This window comes from Lolium rigidum, unplaced genomic scaffold (assembly GCF_022539505.1).
Source record: "Lolium rigidum isolate FL_2022 unplaced genomic scaffold, APGP_CSIRO_Lrig_0.1 contig_34263_1, whole genome shotgun sequence".
In the NCBI taxonomy this organism is placed as follows: Eukaryota; Viridiplantae; Streptophyta; class Magnoliopsida; order Poales; family Poaceae; genus Lolium; species Lolium rigidum.
The window spans coordinates 179,573-193,802 of record NW_025900269.1 but is presented as its reverse complement, the minus strand read 5'-3'; the positions used below and the strand labels follow the sequence as shown (position 1 = coordinate 193,802).

Below are 14,230 nucleotides of genomic sequence, written 5' to 3'. Positions count from 1 at the left end.
CTCTTTATGATTGCAATGTGTTTTGTATCACAATTTATCTGTGTGCTACTCTAGTGATGTTATTAAAGTAGTTTATTCCTCCTGCACGGTGTAATGGTGACAGTGTGTGCATCGTGTAGTACTTGGCGTAGGCTATGATTGTGATCTCTTGTAGATTATGAAGTTAACTATTGCTATGATGGTATTGATGTGATCTATTCCTCCTTTCGTAGTGTGAAGGTGACGAGTGTGCATGCTATGTTAGTACTTGGTTTGGTTATGTTGATCTGTTATGCACTCTAAGGTTATTTAAATATGAACATTGAATATTGTGGAGCTTGTTAACTCCGGCATTGAGGGTTCGTGTAATCCTACACAGTTAGTGGTGTTCATCATCCAACAAGAGGGTGTAGAGTCTAGCATCTATTTATTTATTCTATTATGTGATCAATGTTGAGAGTGTCCACTAGTGAAAGTATGATCCCTAGGCCTTGTTCCTAAATACTGCTATCGCTGTTTGTTTACTGTTTTACTGTATTTATACTGCCTGCAATATTACTACCATCAACTGCACGCCAGCAAGCACTTTTCTGGCGCCGTTACTACTGCTCATATTCATTCATACCACTTGTATTTCACTATCTCTTCGCCGAACTAGTGCACCTATTAGGTGTGTTGGGGACACAAGAGACCTCTTGCTTTGTGGTTGCAGTGTTGCATGAGAGGGATATCTTTGACCTCTTCCTCCCTGAGTTCGATAAACCTTGGGTGATCCACTTAAGGGAAATTTGGTTGCTGTTCTACAAACCTCTGCTCTTGGAGGCCCAACACTGTCTACAAGAATAGAAGCACCCGTAGACATCAAGCTATTTTCTGGCGCCGTTGCCGGGGAGGAAAGGTAAAAGGCACTCATACTCCGGTCCCAGGTAAAGTACTTTTCTGTTGCCGTTGTGTGTGTGCTCGAAGCTATTTCCTTTAGATCCTGCAATTGCATCTTTTTGTTTCTTGTTTACACTAGTTAGGCATAATGGACAACAATGAGCTTCTTATTCTATTTCCTGATTTAAGACATGGATGGTTTGATGCGAAAATTAAAAAAACCAATGGAACCTTATTTGCATGCTAGTAGCAATGATATTAGTATGAACTCTTTGAACACCATTGTTGCTAATGATATGGAAAATTCTAAGCTTGGGAAAACTGGCTTTGATGAGCATGATATTTTTAGTCCCCCGAGCATTGAGGAGAAAATTTACTTTGATGATACTTTGCCTCTTATTTATGATGATTATAATGATATTGGTCTTTTAGTACCGCCTGTTATGGAGGATAAATTTGATTATGATTACAATATGCCTCCTATATTTGATGACGAGAATAATAATGATAGCTACTTTGTTGAATTTGCTCCCACTACAACTAATAAAATTGATTATGCCTACGTGGAGAGTAATAATTTTATGCATGAGACTCATGATAAGAATGCTTTATGTGATAGTTATATTGTTGAGTTTGTTCATGATGCCTCTGAAAGTTATTATGAGAGAGGAAAATATGGTTGTAGAAATTTTCATGTTACTAAAACACCTCTCTATATGCTGAAATTTTTGAAGTTACACTGGTTTTATCTTCCTATGCTTGTTACTTTTCTCTTCATGAACTTGTTTATTTACAAGATTCCTTTTCATAGAAAGCATGTTAGACTTAAATTTGTTTTGAATTTGCCTCTTGATGCTCTCTTTTGCTTCAACTACTATTTCTTGCGAGTGCATCATTAAAACTGCTGAGCCCATCTTAATGGCAATAAAGAAAGAACTTCTTGGGAGATAACCCATGTGTTTATTTTACTACAGTACTTTTGTTTTATATTTGTGTCTTGGAAGTTGTTACTACTGTAGCAACCTCTCCTTATCTTAATTTTGTTGCATTGTTGTGCCAAGTAAAGTCTTTGATAGTAAGGTTCATACTAGATTTGGATTACTGCGCAGAAACAGATTTCTTGCTGTCACGAATCTGGGCCTAATTCTCTGTAGGTAACTCATAAAATTATGCCAATTTACGTGCCTGATCCTCAGATATGTACGCAACTTTCATTCAATTTGGGCATTTTCATCTGAGCAAGTCTGGTGCCACTTTAAAATTCGTCTTTACGAACTGTTCTGTTTTGACAGATTCTGCCTTTTATTTCGCATTGCTTCTTTCGCTGTGTTGGGTGGATTTCTTTGTTCCATTACCTTCTAGTAGCTTTGGGCAATGTCCAGAAGTGTTAAAAATGATAGTGTCACCTCTGAATATGTGAATTTTTGATTATGCACTAACCCTCTAATGAGTTTGTTTCGAGTTTGGTGTGGAGGAAGTTTTCAAGGGTCAAGAGAGGAGGATGATATACTATGATCAAGAAGAGTGAAGAGTCTAAGCTTGGGGATGCCCCGGTGGTTCATCCCTGCATATTTCAAGAAGACTCAAGCGTCTAAGCTTGGGGATGCCCAAGGCATCCCCTTCTTCATCGACAAAATTATCAGGTTCCTTCTCTTGAAACTATATTTTTATTCGGTCACATCTTATGTACTTTACTTGGAGCGTCTGCTTGTTTTTGTTTCTGTTTTTGTTTGAATAAATGCTTGTGTGGGAGAGAGACACGCTCCGCTGGTTCATATGAACACATGTGTTCTTAGCTCATAGTATTCATGGCGAAGGATGAATCTTCTTCGCTAAATTGTTATATGGTTGGAATCGGGAAATGCTACATGTAGTAATTCTAGAATGTCTTGAATAATTTGATACTTGGCAATTGTTGTGCTCATGTTTAAGCTCTTGCATCATATACTTTGCACCCATTAATGAAGAAATACATAGAGCTTGCTAAAATTTGGTTTGCATAATTGGTCTCTCTAAGGTCTAGATAATTTCTAGTAAAGAGTTTGAACAACAAGGAAGACGGTGTAGAGTCTTATAATATTTACAATATGTATTTTATGTGAGTTTTGCTGCACCGGTTCATCCTTGTGTTTGTTTCAAATAACCTTGCTAGTCTAAACCTTGTATCGAGAGGGAATACTTCTCATGCATCCAAAATCCTTGAGCCAACCACTATGCCATTTGTGTCCACCATACCTACCTACTACATGGTATTTCTCCGCCATTCCAAAGTAAATTGCTTGAGTGCTATCTTTAAATTTCCATCATTCGCCTTTGCAATATATAGCTCATGGGACAAATAGCCTTAAAAACTATTGTGGTATTGAATATGTACTTATGCACTTTATCTCTTATTAAGTTGTTTGTTGTGCGATAACCATGTTCCTGGGGACGCCATCAACTACTCTTTGTTGAATATCATGTGAGTTGCTATGCATGTCCGTCTTGTCTGAAGTAAGGGCGGTTTTCACAATCAAATGGTTTGAGTATGCATACTGTTAGAGAAGAACATTGGGCCGCTAACTAAAGCCATGAATCATGGTGGAAGTTTCAGTTTGGACATAAAACCTCAATCTCTTATGAGAATATTAATCGTTGTTGAATGCTTAAGCATTAAAAGAGGAGTCCATTATCTCGTTGTCTATGTTGTCCCGGTATGGGTGTCTAAGTTGAAGAATGATCAAAAGCGAGAAATCCAAATGCGAACTTTCTCCTTAGACCCTTGTACAGGCGGCATAGAGGTACCCCTTTGTGACACTTGGTTGAAACATATGTTATGCAATGATAATCCGTGTTAATCCAAGCTAATTAGGACAAGGTGCGGGCACTATTAGTACACTATGCATGAGGCTTGCAACTTGTAAGATATAATTTACATAACTCATATGCTTTATTACTACCGTTGACAAAATTGTTTCATGTTTTCAAAATAAAAGCTCTAGCACAAATATAGCAATCAATGCTTCCCACTGCGAAGGGCCTTTCTTTTACTTTTATGTTGAGTCAGTTCACCTATCTCTTTCCACCTCAAGAAGCAAACACTTGTGTGAACTGTGCATTGATTCCTACATATTTGCATATTGCACTTGTTATATTACTTTGCATTGACACTATCCATGAGATATACATGTTATAAGTTGAAAGCAACCGCTGAAACTTAATGTTCCTTTGTGTTGCTTCAATACCTTTACTTTGATTTATTGCTTTATGAGTTAACTCTTATGCAAGACTTATTGATGCTTGTCTTGAAAGTACTATTCATGAAAAGTCTTTGCTTTATGATTCAGTTGTTTACTCATATCATCACCATTGTTTTGATCGCTGCATTCATTACATATGCTTACAATAGTATAATCAAGGTTATGATGGCATGTCATTCCAGAAATTATGTTTGTTATCGTTTACCTGCTCGGGACGAGCAGGAACTAAGCTTGGGGATGCTGCTACGTTTCCGACGTATCGATAATTTATTATGTTCCATGCCACATTATTGATGATATCTACATGTTTTATACACATTATATGTCATATTTATGCGTTTTCCGGAACTAACCTATTGACGAGATGCCGAAGGGCCAGTTCCTGTTTTCTGCTGTTTTTGGTTCCGAAATCCTAGTAAGGAAATATTCTCGGAATTGGACGAAATCAACGCCCAGAGTCTTATAATTGGACGAAGCTTCCAGAACACCCGAGAGCCGCCAGAGGGGAGCCCTGGGGGCCCCACACAACACCCTGGCGCGGCCAGAGGGGGGGCCGCGCCCCCCTAGTGTGTGGGCCCACCAGGCCCCCTCCGAGGCTGCCCTTCCACCTATTTAAGGTCTCCGTCGCGAAAACCCAACCATGTTCGACGAAACCAGAGAAAACCTTCCAGAGCCGCCGCCATCGCGAAGCCAAGATCTGGGGGACAGGAGTCTCTGTTCCGGCACGCCGCTGGGACGGGGAAGTGCCCCCGGAAGGCTTCTCCATCGACACCACCGCCATCTTCACCAACGCTGATGTCTCCCATGAGGAGGGAGTAGTTCTCCATCGAGGCTCGGGGCTGTACCGGTAGCTATGTGGTTCATCTCTCTCCTATGTACTTCAATACAATAATCTCATGAGCTGCCTTACATGATTGAGATTCATATGATGATGCTTGTAATCTAGATGTCATTATGCTAGTCAAGTGGGTTTTACTTACGTGATCTCCGGAGACTCCTTGTCCCACGTGTGTAAAGGTGACGAGTGTGTGCACCGTGTGGGTCTCTTAGGCTATATTTCACAGAATACTTATTCGCTGTTATGAATGGCATAGTGAAGTGCTTATTTATATCTCTTTATGATTGCAATGTGTTTTGTATCACAATTTATCCGTGTGCTACTCTAGTGATGTTATTAAAGTAGTTTATTCCTCCTGCACGGTGTAATGGTGATAGTGTGTGCATCGTGTAGTACTTGGCGTAGGCTATGATTGTGATCTCTTGTAGATTATGAAGTTAACTATTGCTATGATGGTATTGATGTGATCTATTCCGCCTTTCGTAGTGTGAAGGTGACAGTGTGCATGCTATGTTAGTACTTGGTTTGGTTATGTTGATCTGTTATGCACTCTAAGGTTATTTAAATATGAACATTGAATATTGTGGAGCTTGTTAACTCCGGCATTGAGGGTTCGTGTAATCCTACACGGTTAGTGGTGTTCATCATCCAACAAGAGGGTGTAGAGTCTAGCATCTATTTATTTATTCTGTTATGTGATCAATGTTGAGAGTGTCCACTAGTGAAAGTATGATCCCTAGGCCTTGTTCCTAAATATCGCTATCGCTGCTTGTTTACTTGTTTTACTCGCATTTATACTGCTCGCAATATTACTACCATCAATCGCACGCCAGCAAGCACTTTTCTGGCGCCGTTACTACTGCTCATATTCATTCATACCACTTGTATTTCACTATCTCTTCGCCGAACTAGTGTACCTATTAGGTGTGTTGGGGACACAAGAGACCTCTTGCTTTGTGGTTGCAGGGTTGCATGAGAGGGATATCTTTGACCTCTTCCTCCCTGAGTTCGATAAACCTTGGATGATCCACTTAAGGGAAACTTGCTGCTGTTCTACAAACCTCTTCTCTTGGAGGCCCAACACTGTCTACAAGAATAGAAGCACCCGTAGACATCACTGACGACGAGCCGGCGCCTGCTGACGACGAGCCGGCGGTGCAGGGCCGAAGGGGTAATCCCTGTCGCCCATGAAGCCTGCCCTTCGTCTCCTGTCCGTCTCCGTGGACAGGTACGTACGCCAAAGCTCCGAGTCGATGGCGTACGCCGGATCGTCGCGGAGGTCCGCCGGCAGATAGCGCCTCCTGTGCCGGATCTCCGCCGTCCGATCAGGCTCAAGATCTTCGAGTAGTATAACTTGAGTCTATGCGTGGCAGCAAGCACCCGCCCATAGACTCGGGGGCTACTCCCATCGGGAGCGCTTCGCGCACCCGACAGAAAGCAACTTCGACTCTACATCAAGCACAAGATTCAACAGATGATCAAGACATTCGGCGAAGACAACTTTAGTCCCTGCCCGAAGCTTCACTTCAGCCAGACACTGGGGGGCTACTGGTGTGGGCATATAACCCTTCGGGTACTCGACATTACCATACCCGGTGCAAACTATGAAGCTGGACCAGCACAAGGACTCGACAAGCTGGACCTGCACGCGCCTCAACTTGGACTACAAGGAAAGAAGACTCCAATACGAATCCTACTAGGACTCTTGTAAACCCTAGCTTGGCTGATATATTAAGCCATGCAGGGGCACTCCTTAGGGACATATTCAGAAACATAAATCATAGAGACGACACGCCTAGACAACGCAACCCGCAGATTAGAACTAGACTAGCTAGATCCAACAACTCCGCCTATGGCGACCCTCTGTACACATATATTCATATAGTGGATTGCTAGCAGGACGTAGCGATCCTCCACCGCAGGGACGTGGACCTGGGTACGTCGTGTCTCCCCTCGCTCCCGGAACTTCCATCGTCGCCTTTCTCTAAAACCCAAGCCCCTCATGGTGGGCATTGCCGAGAAACTGCCTCGTCACTACATATTAAGTGTAATTAGTATTAAAAATGTACAAATGAGATAGTAATAAGTCAAACAAAAAGAAAAAATAAAAAAGAAAGAAGAAAGAAGAAAAGAAAATAGAAAATAGGAAAATGAAATATGAAAAATGAAAATATAATTATTGAAAATAATATTTAGTCGCAGTTCGGATTACGGGCCGGGACTAAAGATTCTCCAGCCCAAACCTTGTATCACGGCCACGTGGAGGGTCATTTATCTCGGCTAGTAACGGAGCCGGGACTAACCAGGTCTAGAGCCCGTTACGGGCCGCGACTGAATGGCCTGTCTTCACAAGTGAAATCTTGACAAATCCACCACACTTTTGAGTTTTGAAACACATGAAGTACCTTTTTAATTGAGAATCCATGGTTCGCCTAGTTAATCACTCGTTTAATATAGATCACCACCGGCCGGACTTCAAATGAAGCACAATAATGATCGAGTCTGTCACATGATCGTCCTCCCTCCATCTTCCGAGTCTGACCGTACAGTGGGCTTGCATGGAGCAATGGACACACTCACATCAATGAGGATATACACATACGTATAGCCATGTACACGTTTGAATTCTCTCTTCTAACACAATTAAACTGCCATGTATCATCAACTTTTTTTCACACTTAATTATAATTTCTCACCGATGGATACTTCAACGCGGCCATGTAACTTGCCTATAAGAAAGAAAGAAAAGAACATCTAATCAATCACCAAAAACACACCCTAATCTACCGATTTATACAAGCATATATCTTTTTACTGAAAATGAATTTTGTTTTGGTTTTGAAGACCGAGATACGTGTAGGATACCTCCTATTATCACGTCATGTGTAGAATTGTGTGGACTCACAGCTTCTAAGGTGGGACCTAGCCCGATCCCCTCACTTTCTCTCGAGCTCTCTCTTGCATACCAACCCTTGCCGGTTCGCTTCGTTCGCCATCTCTAGCCAGGTCCGCCTTCCTCCTCTATTCCCATCTCTCTCCCAACCCCCACGCTCCGCCTACCCCATGCCGACAAGACTCCCCTAGGCGCGAACTCTTCCTCGGCTGCGGTAAGCGGTGGCTTGTCCCCAGCCAGCGAGGCACAGTTCTCTAGGCAGCAGCCACATCTTGCACAACGCCTTGATCTGTGTCCGAAACCCGCCCGCGCTTTGCCCTGGTGATGTCAATGCCCCGACGTGCGCGTCTCTCTCGCGCGAAGACCCGCTTGGCCTGATGGCAATGTTTCATTCGGATTTCCACATGTAGAAAATGATTTAAAACCACAAATTCAAAAATATATACTCCAAAAAATAATGTGACTAGTCATTCTTTTTTAAAGGTGGGGAGGGTAGGCCATGAACCAATTGCTGCGACTTGGACGCTCTCCCTCTCTCGTCTCTATAGCAGAGGGGCGTTTCTTTGGGACCTTCCAGTCGACCCACCTCGCTCGCCTCCGATCTGCGGGTTCCTCCGCCTCCGGCGGCCGCTCCGGCGGCGGGAGGGTGGGGAACCCGTGGATCGAGGCCTGTAAATAGTGTAGGGCTCGGTTGGACCGCGGACGGCGTCGCCATGGAGGTGGTGGTGGCGGCGGAGCGGATCTTTTGGGCGGATGTCTTCCCCTCTCGCGGCGGCGTTCTCCGGAGCTTCACCGCGCGTCGGCCGTCTTCTCTGAGCATGTGGATCTGTGGATCTGTTGTGCTCGTGGTGCCCCGGCCGGATCTTGAGTGGCGGCGGATCCGGAGCTTGAATAAGAAGGTGGAGGTGATGTTGGCGACCAGCGCGACGATGGCGGCGTTCCAGCGGGTAGGATCCTCGGATCCGGCGATCGGCGACTTCCCGGATGCCACGGGGCTGGCTCCTTTCCAAGGCTTGAAGCGGAGCAGCGGCAGCGGCGCGCCACCGACGGCTCCTGTTCATCGTCCTCGTCGGGATCTAGAAGAAGGGTTTCTTTGTAATTTTCGTGTTCTTCTGGGTTTGTCTGTAAGATCGCTGGTGTAATACTATCTCCCCTTTCGCAAAAAAAAAAGGTGGGGAGGGTAGAGTCACGACATGCTGTCGTAGCGACCGCCGCTTTCATCAGATTCTGCATTACTTCGACGGTGTGTGTACTATTACAGAAAATACCTCGTGAAATGAAAAGTTCATTACAACAAAGACCAACACTTTCACCCTGAAAAAGGTCGCAAAAAAGCTATCAAATCCTTGCATCTCGCCGATTGGGGATTAATGATTTTAAAGAAACAAGGTTGGTGTTGGGTTCAAAAGTCCATACAATATCCGGTTTTGGTAATTTCTAGCTCTAGCTTGTTACACCGGAAGACATAAAGATGGAAAAGATCTCGAAGACGCCCCACAACAAAACCCGGAAAACACAAAACTCACACGCCCCTTATCAAAGGCCGAGTATGGTGAAATATATTTGGCCGAAACTAGAGCTGGAGGGCCACGACATAATAATGTTATCTGATCCGCAAGACAACGTCACCCACAGAAAAGTGCTAAGGACACGTACAATGAGATGATGTCAGTCTTCTCTTACGCTTGCCACGTTAGATTTTTGCTCAGTGGGAGGAGAGAGAAGGAAGAAAGAGAAGGTTATCTTCTCTTAGCTAAAGGATAATCTCTTATGAAATAAGAGAAGGCTATTTTCCTATTGTCCCTTAGCAACATAATTTCCTACAAAAATAATTAATGCTTCTTTATTGTAAGGGATACCAATAAGAGATAATGCATTGTATCACTTACATTTATCGTCTTCTCCAGATGACATGAACTACTAAGAGAAGGCACGTCTTCCTACCATTGTACATGCCCTAATAATTTGATGTTTTACTGAAAAATAGGATAATGAGCAAAATGAGAATCTTCTTCGTGGTCGGCCTTGGTGAATGGGTATCTCTTGAAAAAGGTCATCACAGTCGCCCCCAACCCCATGAAACTCAACCTCTTGTGCTGCTTAATACCACACTTAACGATGGAGAAAGCTGATGGCATCCTTTGCTTCATGCTCTGTCAGACATGTTTTTCGTGGTTTTAATATCGCCGCTCATACTGTGGCCAAGATGAGTGAATCTTTAGGTTGCTTGGTGTGGCATGGTGTTGCTCCGGATTGCATCCGTGAGATCATGTGTAATAACATTATGATTATTTAATTAATAAAGTTTAAATGTTTCCCTCAAAAAAAAAAACGTTGGAGCTCATGTCACCCTTTTGTGTATTCCACTTGAAAGCACGTGTAGGCTATTTCTAGGCTGCACGCTCCCCTCGTGTAGGGAGCCATCGTGCCGTGCTTCCCGTGCTGCTACACTGAACTGAAGTACTTTCGGCTAACAGGTACTTCTCGGAAGGCCGCACATGCCGTAGACTTTGATTATGGCCCAGTTAGCGCCCACACGACGAAGCGGTGAGGCAGGTGGGATTTTAGTCCCACCTCGCTACTTTGCCTCCACTACGACTGGCTTAAATACCTCTGACTGAAAGAACGCTCCGAGCTCCTTTCAACATAAAACACTGTCCTCCCGTCTCGTTCGCCCTATTGGTCCCAACACAGAAGTCTTCAACAGAAGTCTGAATTGGATAAAAAGAAAGAAGCAAACCAGGTAGGATTTGTTTGGGCCATTGGCGTGTTTCTAGGGTTCGCAGTTTGGTGTTTAATAACACTCGTTTTGCCCGTATCATTCAAAACCAGCCGACCTAGTTGATGATTGGACGGACAATTGTTTTGCCAATTTTTTCTTTGTTGTAGTATATCACTCCAGAATAGAGGTTTGGTGCCCTGGTCTCGTTTTCTAAATAGACATAAAAAAATTATATTATTAAGTTTCAGACAATAATGAAAGTCTTTGGGACGTATATCACTCAATTTGTGGGTCAGAGGTATTTAAGCCAGTCGTAGTGGGTCACTCAATTTGTTGTAGTATATTATTATTCGGTCACATCTTATGTGAGATCATGTGTAATAACGCACGCCCACACCGCCAGCGCTCACCCTTCCCCGTTCCTCTTCCTCCCACCTCGACGCCTTCTGCCACCGCCTCGGCCCCTCCCTGCACGCAGCCTGCTCGACGAAATGCCTCGTGCCAAGGTCGTCTGCTTTTTTTCGATGGTCGACGTCGTCTGCGCTTCAACCTCCTCATCCACGCCTACTCCCGAGACGGTCAGCACGAATCTTCTCTGGAGACCTCCAACTCGCGTGTGGGGCACCTGACGGAGGGCAAGGCAGTGCACGCGCTGGCCATCCTCGAGGGGATTGTTTGTCTCCTCGGCAGCATGCATGCCAGGTATGGCGACATGGGCTAGGCGATGCGGGTGTTTGACACCGACAGTCCCGTGGAACTTGCTGGTCATGCGAGCCGGCGCGCGCGAGTAAGTAAGGTGCCACTTCCAAGTCTGACCAATGAACTGGATAGGAGGAGGGCACCTAAACAGCCACACACACAAAGACAGAGGGGTGGCGCACTTGATGGCCACGTCAGTGTGACAGTGTCCTTGCTTGCTGTCGATGTCGCCCAGGATATGACACCACAGTACCCCCTCCCCTACCTGCCGATGTCGATTACGTGTCGCTGAAATTCGCGCGTCGTCGGCATCGATTAGGTGCGCATGTGCGGCGGCCATTGCTGGACGAGCTCGCCGGAGCACGTGCAGGTGTCGGAGGGCGGGTGCGTCGCGGCACTGGCTGCTTGGGTGCGCAAGCAGCAGACACGGCAGAAGTGCGGGTGGAGCTCGCCGGAGTCTGAACCAAATGGGGGACACCAGGGACGATTTACCTCGCTGACGGCAACAGCCTCGAGCGGCTCAAGCTGGCATGGATGAAGCCAGGCACGCGCGCGCCCCTTGGCCAGGCATGCTCATCTTCGATCTACTTGGATGCGGGACATGGCAAGACATCTCCCAATATTGCGGAGTATGGTGTTTTTTATCCTTCTATTCCATATGCTTCAATCATTAGCATGGAAAAAAATAGCGCGCTATTCCAACGCTAATAGCACGCTATAGCATATCTGGAGAGCCGACGCTACGCTCTTTCGACGCTATAGCTCGCTATTCGCGTTAATAGCACGCTATTCGCGTAAATAGCACGCTATAACATGCTAATAACGTATTTTTTGACCCATGCTATTTTGTTATAGCGCCCTATTTTTTTCCTTGGTTCTTAGTACTCAAGTGCACATATTGAATATAATTTCAGAGACCTAGGTGGCTGGTGTGATCACAGATGAGCGGAGTAACTTGAAAGACAGTCCCTCAAAACATTCTAATGGTTCGGGATCGGACAAGGTACTATCTGAAATAATGTCAGCTCAGCAGCAAGGAGTTGATGACAGCCATGTTCTGGATGAACAACAAAACAGGGACATGGATAACCAAATTTCAGTAGATAAAAGCTCTGAGGAAAGGTGATTGTTAATTAGTTGCAAAATGATCAAGCAACAACGGAAGATTAGAGAGAGACCCAGAACCAAGGCAGATGGAGAGGGTTGATGCTGTGATATTTTCGAAGATGAAGTGACAATCAGAATCATATCATGTTTCTACAGCATCAAGGATTCATTTACACTTGAAGGTCATCTTGTGACTAGGAACCCTGATACTTATCATGTTACAAGAATATACAATGTCTCGAAATCAGTTCAAGAAGTTTGGAGTTCACTGTAGAAGATGGTGAGCGGCTGAAGATTACCTCACTTGGCCTAAAGATATTTGTGAGTATCCCATTAATTTCTGATGTTTATTTATTCACGCTTTTCTCAGAAGAGCAAACTATTAACAGTGTAACTCTTTTATCTGTTCCCTATCTTTTAGGAAAGGCAGTCGATGAAGGAGTGTTCACCATGCACATTTAGGTTATCATCCCAGGGATTGACTCTGCTGCAAGCTTACATCACCGAACAGATTCCATATGCATCAGCAATAGACTTTCAGCACCTTCTACATTACAGAATCATTAAATTTCCTAATTTTCTGGATGCAAAATTTGGTGAGGAAGCTTCAGCTTTACTACAAGGTTGTTGTGTCGTAATATTACATGAAGGTACGTTACATCCTTTTTCCCCTTTATATCCTTAAAAGAGGAATATCACAATTTAATGACAACTGAACATCTTCATTAATACTCCAGGGCATGAGCATATTGAGTCTATAGCCATGGATCCGTCTGCAATCGCCATTGTTTGTTGGAAACGAACGATCAATCTGTGTGGAATGGTTACTCCCCTGGATGGGAAGGAGCTGCTTACATCATTTCGCTTTGGGCTCAAAATCCCAAAAGTTGATGGGATGGAAACCTGACGTGAAGCGTGATGGATCAGACGAGCAGCCTGGTGGTGGCGGTGAGATTGCAGCCTGATGGTGGCGGTGAGACGGTTGATCCAGAAGGTGTGTGCCTGGAAGCAAAGCATCAGACATGGAGATTAATTTCAGATGTACTGGAGGCCGAGTAGCTGGGGTGACATTATACAACGTGGCATTTTATTTCCGGATGATGCAGCAGAGCAATGCTACTTGGCAGCTGATACGAGTTGATGGTTACTCTAGTGCGTGGGGTTGCCACTTCTTCATTCTGGCTTCTACACCGTTTCTCCCTGTACGCGCTGCTGTTATATATGACATGAAAAAACACACCATACACATGGTGCTAGAAGAGCAAACTAGCAGTTCAAAAAAATAAGAAGAGCAAACTAGCAGTTCAAAAAAATAAGAAGAGCAAACTAGTGTAACTCCTGAGTGGTTAGCGTACCAGACTATCAGTGTACCTTTGTTTTTTTCCCTTGGGAGGATGCGATGTGGAGCCACAACAGTGTCACATAAAACTCTTAAGGTCAAAGCTGATAATTTTGCTGAAAATAATTTAAGACATTTTGATCTTATATACTGGTATGTGTTCGTTCATGCTTGTGGTGGTCATTCCGGTTATGATCATGACCTCCGTTGCCAATACAAGAAACATGTGATAAGAAATCTGCACAGGAAATATTGTACTCCCTCGGTCCATAAAAACATGTGGGAGATTTTTCTAAATTTAGAAGTATCTATATTTCTATCCTTGGTTGAAAGGAAGGAGAAGGAAAAAAGAGTATCAGTACGAGCAGGTAGGTTACACACTGCAGGTCTACAGATTCCACAGTTCACTATATAAACCGGTGACTGTCACTCTACCTCCGCGAGCTCGGCTCCGGGAAATAGATAACAGAGCGATTTGCATGTCTGCTGGCCCATAGAAAGGCCCAATAAAGCATAGCCTGGGCCCTGCAAATGC

General features: G+C 44.3%; 1 pseudogene; it reads left to right on the top strand.

Moving 5' to 3' along the window:
* The first annotated feature begins 12,193 nt into the window (after positions 1 to 12,193).
* LOC124681137 lies at positions 12,194 to 13,263 on the top strand (annotated as a pseudogene).
* The last annotated feature ends 967 nt before the right edge of the window (positions 13,264 to 14,230 follow it).